The following is a 12,386-nucleotide window of genomic DNA, read 5'->3' as shown; positions in this document are numbered from 1 at the left end:
TTCTCGTCACGTGAGGTCCTAACCTTCTAGTCTCGCTTTGGGGGTTACTGGAAGTGATTAGGCCAGCCCACGTGTCCATAGGGATGAGAGCCAGACATGTTCTGATTGGCTGCGTGGAGGGAAGGGGAGAGCAGTTCTTGTGAATGAGTCAGCAAGCAGAAGGCAAAGAGAAAGTGTGCAGGATGCACCTCGCTGACTCGAGTTTGCTCTGAGCTGCCTCTCTTACTTGGGGGATTAGAATCCCAGGCAGGAGGAGGAAGGAGAAGAAAGAATCCCCTCTGATGCATCAGCAGGACTGGGTCAGTTTTCCCTCTGGCTCTCCCTCTACAAACCTAACTGGGGCTTTCCTCTGAGTGTCCTAGCATCCTTGCTTTCGGCCATGAAAAAGCCCATTGCTATCAGCACTGCCAAGGTTCAAGTTGGCCCTTCATTGCAGGCTCTGGACACAAGTGGAAAAAGCAGTTTAGATTCGACAGCTTCACTCTGGGGAAGAGGTTAGCTTGAAAGAAATACGAATGTTGGTTAATCTCAGTTATGAGAATTTGATTCTGATTATTATTAACCTCAGATCCTTTTGGTTCTGGTCCAAAATTCTTCTCTAATCTCTCCAGGTTTTGCACCTTATCTTGTGGTGGCAGCAGCAGCAAGTTCGGCAGAGACCCGAAGGCAGCTGTGCCTTGAAAATTGGTTCTCCCTCGAGAAGAAATCTGAGAACAGAGAAGAGAGATCAGTGGCTCTTTGCACATAGCACAAACCCTTTGTAAATTTCCCCATCATTGTCCTTTCATCTGCCTAATCATGTCTCTTTCCCTCTGGGGCCAAAACACCTGTGCCTAAAAAACAAAACAACCCAGAACCATCATAGTTGTGGAATTGCATCTGTCCATGGCGGGATCTGAGGCCACATCTCTGTGCTGCTTCCGCCCCAAAAGTGCTGCGTTTGTGTAACCGCGCCAGGATTTCCATCTCCTTGTGGATTTGGCAGCATCTCTCCCTGATTGCTGGGAGACAGTTGCTGTGATTCTGTGAAGGTTTCTGGGGAGCATATTGGAGCACGGACAGACCTCCCTACCCCTGCAGGTGACTGTGCTTGTGTGAGTGCTAGTTGTGAGCTGTGTATTCTTCCTCCTCCACCTCCTTCCTTTGCACTTGTTTCCTGGCCTGTTGCAGAGTATTTGTGAGTGTTCCAGTGATAAGATGGCAGCATGTGTCACACCATGCTCCATAACAAGGTCAGCCATTGTAATCAATACTAACCAATCTCCTTCCCTTTCTACCTGGCTGGCTCTTGCTAGACTCTTCTCCTGCTGCCTTTTGCACGTTGGCCCTAACCCCTCCCTGGACCTTGCTGCACTGTTCACACTCTCCCCCGCAACCCATAGTAGTTCGCATTGCAGCAGGCTTGTTACCCTCCTTCCTTTTCTTTTATTTACAATGTTGAAATGTGCTCCCCATGGGATGGATTGAGGGATTCGGCAGGGGGCTTGGATCCTCCAAAGTTTCATCCTCTCTCTGTCCTGGAGTGAACCTTCCTTCCAGGCCCCCTCCTCCTTCCTCATGGGCTTTATTCAAGGGCCCTTGAGTTCTTCGACTTCTGTCAAGGGAGGTAGGCGCGCCACCTCAACAGACAGTCATCAGCCATGTGCTGCATTGCCACCTGCTGCTTGTTGCTTCATGTGGGTCCCCTCAGAATCTGAGGCATTTATCCCAAAGGTCCTGCCTACCTGCACCCTTGGCTGGTGAACAGGACAGTGAAGTTCCTGAGAAGTGAAAATACTTTGAATGTTACATTCCCTGTTTGCTGCCTGCTATAACACATGGAGGATGCAGGGGGCAGCGTGTCTCTTACCTCACTGTTCCATCACTGTCCTCCTTATCCGGCTGGAAGATCTATCCCGTGTTAGCCTGGGTATTCAGCATTGAGATGACCCAGGCTGGAGCTGCTGAGAAAAGTTTTTGTGATAATGAGCTAATGGACTTGTGCACCCATGGACAGCAGTCCCCCCCTCCCAAAACTGGGAAACTGGGTTCAGGACCAATCCAACCTGTGTCTTGAGATTTAACCCATCCATCCCCTGCTCTTCTCTCCCTTCAGGCTTTGAAGTGATGGGTCAGTGGGCTTTCTTTTGTTCCTTTCTTTTAATTCCTTTCCAGTCATTCACCTTGTGACTCTCCTTCAAACACATCCCTCCTGCCTCCAAATTATCCTGTCCCAAACCAAATTCATTCTGCACCTCTTAACCTCTTCTCACCTCAAACTGTCTCTGCAGTGCCCATTATAGTCTCCCCATTTCCATTACCCTCAGACTCTTGCCTCTTTTTATACCTATAAAAATCACCACTCCTTTTTTCTTTACCCTCCCACTTTGATTCTAATTGTTTCTATGTCTCTGTAAAAATCAGCCATCCTCCTCAGTTTCAACTAAATATCCACCATGGTTCCCAGAATTGAACTAGCGCTCCAGAGAATATCTTTTGGCATTCCTTTAAAAAAGGCTTAGCTAGCAAATATCCCAAAAGTCTCCCTTAACTTGAGAGAGACAAGGTAGGTGAGGTAGTATCTTTTATTGGACCAACTTATGTTGATGGAAATGACAAGCTTCAGAGTTTTTCCTCAGGTCTGGAGAAAGTAACCAGATATTACTTCATCTTCCTTGTCTCTCTCATATCCTTGCACCGACACGGCTACAACAACTCCCCTAATTTAAGTCTTTGTACATGTTCCAGGACTTTCTTTCCTGTAGCCCTTTCCGTTTATTTCTGTCTCTTTGTATTAACTCCTCTTACTCTCATAGGACACCTACTTCTGCAGCCCTAAAAAGACTTAAATTGATCTCTAATGCTTAGGGATAGGGATGAGAGCTAATCCCGAGGGAAGATTACCTCATATCTGCATACTGCAGGGTTTTTCTCTAGGGAATATCTGGTATTGACCTCTGTCAGGGGCAGGAGAATAGGCTAGGTGAACCTTGTATCTGATCCAGTCTGGCAATTCCTATGAAAGCTGCTTTGGTGCAATTTCCCTTAGTGCAGTATCAGAAACCTTTTCAAGCCCATAGATGGAATGCAGGCTCCGTATAAAGACTGGTTTAATCACTTTACTGTCTGTTTTATGCACTAAGGTGAAAGCTTTGAAAGGGGCTAGTGATTCTCAGGGTTTCAACGCTTGAGTGTCCAACCTGGCACACTTTAAAGGATTATCTGAGGCTGGGCACTGACCACTACCTGAAAATCACGCCCCTTTATAGCGTATCAAGTTTGGGCATTCAAAATCACTAGACACTGGAAAATTCTGGCCTACCATAAAGTAGAGCTGATCTATTACATTAGTGACTGCTTTGTCTAATCCCCAAGAGGAAATAAATCCTGAAACGTCACATTCTTTACACCTAAAGGTGTGCAAAATATTTACAGTGAAAATTTAAATTGAGTGGCGGGGGTGGGGGCTCCATTTATTTACAAACTAAAAAAATTGACTTATTTCACTGAAAAATCCACTATGTTTCAAGAAGATTTCTCTTGAACCCGGGCTCCTTTTGCAATGTGAATGAACTCATTTCTGAAAGAAAACGCGCCCCTCCAGAGCAAAAGGTAGCTTCAAAATTCAAACCTTCCCAAATTTCTGATTAAAAACCAACAAAAAACTGAAAATTCTGTGAAACTGTGTGTGAAAATAGTCATCAGTCTGTTTCAAATCTGAGTGGTATAAATTTAAAAAAAAATAAAAAGTCTCCAATTCCACCCTTTCTGCTTTCTCCAATAAGAGCTTTTTCCTTCTTTCAGAAAGGACCCCTTGCTCTCCCCAGCATCCGTAGGAAAATATCCTGCCTTCTTCCTGTTGCAGGACATGCTTTATCCTCTGTGAGGACCCTCCATCACCCCAACTTTTAAGAGAGAAAGTCTTGTTTCCCACCCCTTCTCTCAAGACCCTCAGATGTAACACATGCCTTTTCAAGCACCACACTCATTTAGTGCAGAAATGAATGGCTTGACATCCACCCAGCATGCCGTACAGAACAACTACAGCTCCCATGATGCAGTAGGCATGTGATGCATCCTCACTCTCTACGCAAATACAGCCTCACATGATTTCCTGGCTGCCGAAGCCCAGAGTCAGCCCCTCATGAAATTTCCCTGAGGAAATAGAGGTGGATCCTACTTTGGGGATGCTGGGCTTGCAGATAACCTCCTCTGACAGCAGAGACTCCAGGACTGCGGAACACTGACTCGAGAGTTTAGAGAGATTCAGCAGTTTAGGCATCTTTTCCCAGTACTCCTTGCAGTCCCTATCCCTTATGTTATGTCTGTTCCCTGTATTCCTTTACCCACACTGCACTCTCCCTAGGCATAATTTCCCCTCTTTCTCTCTCCTTGAAATCTTTTGATTGTTTGTAGCTTTCCCTCTGACCAATTCTCTTGCTACTAGATTTTGTTTTGTGCCGCCTGCTACTTCACTGTCCTTTTTGCTCCACCCAGGGTTGTGCAGACTCCCCTGTAGCTGTGACTGACTGGATAAGCAGTGCTATACTTAAAGTGGCAGGGCCAATGTACAGCATTATGGTCTAAGTGCACACATGCGCACAGAGATCCTAGGAGACTGATATGGCCGGCCTCTCTAAGCCTTTTGGCTTTGCTTCTGTGGATGCTCTAACAATTAGCCCTTTATTATTAGCATTGGACTCCTACTGATTGCTAAGAGTGGAACTGGGACAGGAATAATTCATTTGCAGCAGCTGGATTACAGTCATGTATCCCTGAGAGAGCAGGCCATAAAGGCTGTGTGTGTATCTAAGAATGGACATGTGCATTTTGTCTGTACAGCCAACTGTGCTTGCATGGAATGCATAGAGCATATGACATTTGAGACTGGCGAAGGAGCTGAGGAGGGACAGGGGATGGGGCATTTTGGGTGTTGTTTGTAACTCCTGTTAAAGTCAGCATGGGCTAAAAGCCTAAAATTGAGCTGAATACTTTGAAAATTTACCCTACTCCTCTCTTAGCGATGAATGACCCTTTGAGCATTTGGAGGTTCAATTTAGTTAAGCAACCGGATGACGGGGAGCCTGATTCTGATATCTTGGTGGGGTAAATCAGGAGTATCTCCATTGACATCACTGGGGTGAGGTCAGAAGGAAGCTCTGGATCCTTCCCAGAAGTTTCTCTGATCCTCTTATATCTGCAAAACTGAGCTTCTGATTTCATGAGGCCCAGTCTACACCTAAAACTTAGATCAACCTACCTACGTCACTCAGAACTATGAAAAATGTCGCACTCTGAACACTGTAATTAGGTTGACCTAACCTCCGGTGTAGATGCGGCTAGGTCAATTGAAGGATTGTTCTGTTGAACTAGCTACCACTCTCAGAGAAGTGCATTATCTACCGTGACAGGAGTGCCTCTTCCGTCAGGATAAGACGTATCTATGCCTGCACCTGTGCCTCTGTAGTGTAGAATACCCTAAGAGTGGGCTTCGTTGGGGGATGTTCACCACTTGCTATTTCCAGTTGCCTCTATTGTGTGGTCTTAACTCATCTGCCACCACTCCCAGTTGCTTCAAAAATGAACCCAAAATGTTAACACAACTCCTTTTGGAAATTCAAAAGCCAGGCTGGGTTGGAATTCTGGATCACAGTTTGCTGGGGCTCCTTCCTGTTTTCGTTCAGGGTGTGTGTACCTGCTGCTTGTGTGTTTGAGTGTACCGTGGTTGCTCTGTGTTGTTTTCATTATCTATACTAAGCCGCAGTCAAGGGTGAGGACCATAGTTGCCAACTTTCATGTGGTAAATAAGCACCCCGACTTTCACAATAAGCCAAAAATCAAGCTAATCCCATTTCAAAACAAGGCCAAAACAAGCCAATCCCTAAGAACCCCCACACTCTGTGTGACTAGATCCCCCGGTGTGAGACTGGGACTGTGGTGGGGCCTCTGTGCACCCCTGACTCTCTCCCCTGCTTGCCCCTTGTCCCTGCCTGCTGGGAGCCAATAAAAAAAAAAAAAAAAAAAGAAGCAACAAGCTACAAACCAAACAAGTAGCAAACTACAATCCAAAAACTAGTCAACAAGCAACTCACAAGCCAATTAAGCCAAAAACAAGCCCAATTTCTTTGTTTTTTCCACGGGTTTGGCATGTCTGGTCAGGACTCCATTATGCTAGGCATTGTAAAGACAGGTGACAGAAGGGACAGTCCTATCCCAAAAGAGCTTTTGCAGCTAAACATTTTTAAAAGTTTTTTGGGGAGGCGGTGGAAGGGAGAGGAGATGAGAAAGTATGACGATGCATTAGACCTGCAGCCGTGCTGAGGAGGCATCAACATGCCAGTAACAAAAAGTGGTGTTGTTGGGACCACTTGTTCCCTTTGGAGCTTGTGATTGAGGATGACAGTGTGTGTGTGTGTTTTATTATGTATCCAGATACAGCCACTGAGAATATGCTGTAGAGAATAGTTCTGAATTACCAGGAGAATGGACAACATGACCTGTGTACACATGTGCATCCATGTTTAGCAGGGTACGTGCACTGTGAGACATGCACAGCCACATGCTGTAGAGGGGAAAAAAAAACACTCCTTGAGGTGCATGAGCACAGTACTATACACAGATGCGTGTACTTTCTTGTGCACCAGACGGGTGCAATGACGTTTCTGAATGTTGCGTGTGTGTATCCTGCCCATTGATGGCATTATGTGGTTATGGGTTGGTATCTAAATATCAGTATCTGTCTGCAGGCCCCCAGGCACTGACAACTGTGTATATGGTGTGTGGGTGGATTCATGCTGCATATTGGTGAACCCAGCATGTGGGTGTACTCAGACTCTCTGATATATTTTAGTGCCTGGTTGTGTGTGTATATACTGCGTGATGGTATGTGTGTTCTGTAGATTGTATATCAGTGTCCTATAGTCTGTGTGTACTGTGCAGTGGTGTTTGTGTGAGGGCATTGTAGGTTTACCAGTGTCCCGTAGTCTGGATGTACTATACAGTGGTGCTCTGTGTATGTGTGTACATTGTGTGCTGTATTATCTATGTGTGTGTGAGAGAGCGCGAGAGAGTGAGAACACCTTCAGACAGTGATGTTTCTAGCCCTTGGCAACTTAAATTGGCCTGATTCTGCAGCCCTTTTCCCTAACCCCCTGCTAGGATTGCTAGTGTTTGCCTGGTTTACCAGGGTTAGTGCATTCATAGATTCATAGATATTAAGATCAGAAGGGACCATTATGATCATCTAGTCTGACCTCCTGCACGATGCAGGCCACAGAATCCAGCCAGTTGTATGCATCCCTTCCTGGGCTGGTCAGCTAATACAATCCAGATTGATTTACTGTAGTAAAGTAGGCCAAAAAAGAAAACTGCAGTAACTGTGAACGGAGAAGCTGTCCCTGCTGGGCAGGAAACCTCGAATGATGAATGGGGCTGTATGAAGTCATCCTGCTCCTCCAATCAGATGGCCTGTCTCAGAAAGGCAGGGGCCTCTGCAGATACAGCTGCCTTTCAACACTTGAGCTGTTGTGCCAAATTTACCTTACAGAATGATTTTTCAGTGTCAGAGCCATGTATATGAACCAAAGAGTTCCCAGTTTAGGCCCCAAAATTTTCTGAGTATCATTGTGAGGTGAGTGTTTTCAGTGGAGTGTGGATGATCACACTTTCTTCCTACACCCGATCTCTCTTTAAGAACATCTCAGGTTTATCCCTACACCTACGTCTATCTCCGCTGCACCTGTCTTGCTTTCCCCCCTGCCTTCTTACCATTAAAGCTGCCTCCTTCCTCCCTGCATTCCTCCTAGTTAGCACCCATTAGATCCCACTCCTGTACCCGTGTACTGTCCAGCATCCTTCTGCTTTTCTCCTCCCTCCACATTTCTCTGGTACCCAATGGGACATTCCTGATGTTGCTTTCCCTCCCCATAGAATGAGAGAGGGGAAGCAGCATGTTGTCTTGTCCAGGAGGAAGGCAATTTGCTTATGTGCTCCCTGAAGAAGCTCAGAATGCAGAGGAAGATGGGAGGCTGCTCTCTTCCTCAGCAGCATGCTTGACCTTTGGATGGCATGGGGGTAGCGGGCAAATGAATCACATCTCCTGCTGAAACAGCTTGCCCGACTCCAGCCAAGAGTCTAAATCAGAATCTTGTCAGGGGAGCTTACGGGGGCAGAGGAGTCAGCCTCTGGGGTGGCTTTCTCCTTATCCTCTTGTCAGGGGGCAGCTGGGTAGGCCTGGGGCTTGTTCTTGACTAACTTTCTTTTTATTCTCATCTGCCTGTCAAATTGTTCATCTCTTCCTCCTCATCTTTGACTTTCCCTTTCTCCCCCCTCCCCCCTTCCCTGGATGGTCTTGTTTACTGATAGGCCAAGCAGAAAACATGGAGGCGTCTGATATGGTGACAGGAAAGGTAGGATGGAAATGCTGCCGGCCTCCTTGTGTGTAAGTGGCTTCGCTTGGCAACTTCTTCCTTTTTTCACTCATCCTTTTACTTTCTCCCTTCCCCACCCTGATGCTCTGGGGGCTGCCTTAGCGCCAGGGGACGTTAGGGACAGGAGCCAAGTCTCACAAATAAGTTCCTTTCCAAGCTTTACACCTTTAACCTTTATGTGCTACTTTCCTTTGAGGTCTGATGTAACGTCTTCCTGCTTTAAAGAGTTTATGCTGTCGTCCATTATGGGGATTTTTGAGGGGGAGGGAAGAGCTAAGCAATTCTTGGTCTCTTGCCCTTTGTTGCCTTTGCCCCTCACAGAAAGGGCAGAGATTCGCTGGGACAGCTTGGAGGCTGGATAAGGCAGCTTGGCGGTAGTATATCAAGAGAGATGCTAGCAGGGGTTCTCACAACAATGTTTTTGGTGGTCTCAGAGAGCAGCCACTAACTGGTCGCCGCTCTGACAATTTTTCCTAAAATAGTTAATTAACTTTAGGAAAAAGAAATAAATATGCACATATCCATGTCCAAATCACAGGAATTTATTTACGTAGGGTTTTTGGTTTTGGGTTGTTTTTTTTCTTGCAGACTCAATAATAATAATAATAACAACGTACAGTTGTCTCCTCTTCTTTATTGGACCTAAACAGAATAGAAACACATATAAGATGCTGTGCATGTTCTTGTCTTTTCGTTGTTGTTTCTTTTGCTTTTTCGGTTGTGGGGTTTTTTTTAGATTTGCTAGCAAGTAAGTCTGCTTCTGTGAAAAGTGATATTTGTATGATTCTTAATATCAGTTTTCACAGTAGCAGACTCACTAGCTAGCGGGGAAGCAGTGAAAAGCAATATTAACAAACACACAAATACAACTTTTCACAGCAGACTTACTCAGCCCTGGCAAGCCAAGACACAAATTAAGCCTTGGATGTGGAGGTAGATAGGGAGGCAATGGAGGCCAGAAGTGATGGGGTGGATGGGTGAGGGGCTGGGGGCAGTAGTGGGGACCTGGAGCAATAAGGGTGTGTGTGAGCCCCAAGCCCAGTGGCCAGAGCCCGAAAGCCAAAGCCCTGAGCTCAAAGCCCCATGATCAGAGCTCAGGGCCAGAGCCTGCCACCCCAGGCCAGAAGCCTGAGCCCCAGCGCCCCTGGAAAGGTGGGAAACTCACACTGGTTGTCTGCTCCTCCAGCGTTTGTGGCTCAGGAAAGTGCAGGGCCCAACCTCTCCTTGCAGCCCCAGGGGAGGGGCTGCTGCTTTGTCCCCATCCCCCCAACCACCACCCGGAAAAAGAAACGCCCCTGGTGGCCGCAAGCAGCCACGGTGGCTGCATTTGAGAAATGCTGCTCCGGAGTGTGCCTTAGAGGTTGAATTCCTAGGCTCGGGAAACTGAATTGCAGATAAGAAATGGCTCTCAGCAATTTATTGTTACAAGGAGATGGGGAAGGGAAGTGAGCTAGTGAGCTGAGGTTTTAGATGCACTTGCTCATTTGTACAAGGTTCCTGCATCCCCCCGGGAACACTGCTTGCAGTCTTTGCTCATGCCAGTCTGTAAGTTCAGCTTTCCCAAGGGTTGGAAAGATTGGACAGTGGCGTCAGACTATAGGAATGCAGCCGAATAGACCAGGGCGGATTTGTGGGGGGAGAAATGGGCCCGGAAGTGTGTGCCATGAACTGTGTCAGCAATGTTCAGAGAGGGGGATTTGCATACACATCTGGGCATGGCACTGTTAGTATCTCAGTGCCAATGCCCACAGCAGCAGCTGTGTTAAGGCATGGGTCTGCCACTGTTGTGACTTGATTAGACAGTAGAGTAGGATTGAAATATGGTGACCATATCTGTATAATATCTGCAGCCCTATCGCTTTGTGCTTAGGGTTGCCAGGCACCTGGTTTTCGAGTGGAATACCCTGTCGAAAAGGGACCCTGGCTCTCTGCAGTTCCCGGAAGCAGCTGCCAGGTCACTGTGGCCCTGAGGTGCGTGGAAGTCCAGGGAGGCTCCGTGCACTGCCCTCACCCTCCCCACAGTCTCCTCCTGCACCCCAGAGCTCTCACTCCCCTCCCGAGCCCTCACCCCTTGCCCCAGCCCAGTGAAAATGAGTGAGGGTGGGGGAGAGCGAGCAACTGAGGGAGGGGGGATGGAGCGAGCGGCAGGTGGGGCCTTGGAGAAGGGGCAGGGCAGGGGTGTTGGTTTTGTGGAATTAGAAAGTTGGCAACCCTATATTGTGATGTGATCTCAGCAGCTCCTGGAAGCTAAGCATGATTGGGATGTGTCATAGTTTAGATGGGAAAGACCAGGTGCTGCAGGAAGTGATATTGGTGATTATGAAGCTGAACGTCTTCCCTTTGAAGTAGTATTGAACCAGATACCCAAGCACTGTGCTAGGGTGTGCTGTGTTGCTGGAAATATTATGCTTAATGAGATGTATATCTGAGGCCCTGAGCATTGATAGTTGTTGAGGAACCCATGATGCGTTTCCTAAGAGGAAGGGTGTAACTCCTTTGCCTTTACCAAATTTCCAACTGAATAAATATTTCCCTTGACTAAGTTCCCTCTTTAAGATGAATTTTAGTATTCTTCACTACCTTTCTTTAAATGGCTGTGAAGTGTTGTTTTGTGCTGTTGAACAGCTACAGTGTTTTATCCCAGAAGTGGCTGCATTTCACTGCAGTTCCTGTGTTTGTAGAATGTTCGTAAATTCTGTGATGTTCTTCTGGACGGAAGATGCTATATACGTGTAAGATTGCCCGTATTACTGTATTTCCTTTACGGTTGTCTGTCATCCCTCACTCTCATTTACCTCCAGCTTACACAGAAGTAATATTGTCTATCTCTATTATCTGAAAAATAATTGCCATCAAGAATGCTGGAGGCTAGGGACTGTGGGCCAATCCCTGAATTGAGTGACACTGGTGTAAATGTGGAGTAGCCCTACTGACCACAACTGCAGCTGGTCAGAAATTTTTGAATGAAAACTTGCTTAATTGAAAAAATGGCCTTTTTTCAAAAACAACTGTAAGAATTGTGGAAAAAAAGTTGTGTGTGTGACATTTTTATCAAAAACATTATTGAAACCACTATTGTAATGCTTATTGGGGTTGTTTTTTATTTACTGAAAACCTGGTAACATTTTTGTGAACGTTTATCAAAAGTGAAAAACAGCTCGGTTTCAAACCCTGCGGAACAGAAACAACTTATGCATGGTGGTGGGGTTTTGTTTAACCAGTACAAACTTGGGTGCAGATACTCTGGACTTACATTGGTGTAATTAACATCAGAGCTTGTTCCAATGCTGTTTATATTAAAGTACTAAAGCTCAGGTAATGTTAAGCTTTGTGATCTAGTATATGTCCTTGTATCCCCTGGTTTAGCTCTCTGTCCCATATTATGCCTTGTTTGAAGCCTTCAGAGTGCTGATAACTTACATTCTCTCAGCCCCTATGGCTACATCTACACTGTGTTTTACAACCTGCGGCAGCAAGTCTCAGACCCTGAGTCTACAGACTTGGGTTCATGCTCCGGTGCTAAAACCAGCAATGTAGACATTGTGGCTCAGGATGGAGGTTGGACTTTGAAGCCCAGGCTTGGGGGCATCTATACTGCTGTTTATAGTACTGTAGCATGAGCCCATGTCATAGACCTGGGCTCTGAGTGCTGTGGGTTTTAAAATGCAGTGTAGCTGTACCTTTGAATTCCTCTAGAGTAGAGTCCGTCTGCTTAGATCTGGGAGAACAGAGAATTGCTAGGAAAAAGGCTAGGTTATTGTCCTTTCCTAAACACTGAGATCGCCAATGGGATGTAACAATAAGATATTAATGTCTACCACTGTTACTTTCCATTGTATTTGTGCTTTTGTCTCCTCTTTGCTGCTTTTGGTGTCTCAAGAATTGATATTCCCCTGATGTACCACAAAGCAACCCTAAATTCACTGCTTCATATCCTCATAGATTTGGAGCCTCCGTGTTTTGGCCAGTGCTCCTGGG

General features: G+C 46.3%; 1 protein-coding gene and 1 long non-coding RNA gene across 10 annotated transcripts in view; one reads left to right on the top strand and one right to left on the bottom strand.

The window, feature by feature from the left end:
• Window positions 1-12,386, top strand: part of GRAMD1B (GRAM domain containing 1B) — a 225,706-nt gene that overhangs the window by 109,968 nt on the left and 103,352 nt on the right. The window contains exon 3 of one of the 9 annotated variants that reach the window (XR_012665753.1): window positions 612-1,080. The exons of the other annotated variants lie outside the window; for them this stretch is intronic. The gene's annotated coding sequence lies outside the window, so the exon portion shown is untranslated. The remainder of the gene's footprint in view (window positions 1-611; window positions 1,081-12,386) is intronic. 9 annotated transcript variants of the gene reach the window in all.
• Window positions 8,929-9,660, bottom strand: LOC142069812 (uncharacterized). Its single transcript, XR_012665792.1, has 2 exons — window positions 9,574-9,660; window positions 8,929-9,050 (listed from the first exon to the last, which is right to left on the bottom strand). It is a non-coding gene; the product is annotated as an uncharacterized LOC142069812 (long non-coding RNA).

This window comes from Caretta caretta, chromosome 22, assembly GCF_965140235.1.
Source record: "Caretta caretta isolate rCarCar2 chromosome 22, rCarCar1.hap1, whole genome shotgun sequence".
Lineage (NCBI taxonomy): Eukaryota > Metazoa > Chordata > Testudines > Cheloniidae > Caretta > Caretta caretta.
Note: the sequence above shows the minus strand (reverse complement) of the source record. Positions and strands in the feature narration are given on the sequence as shown.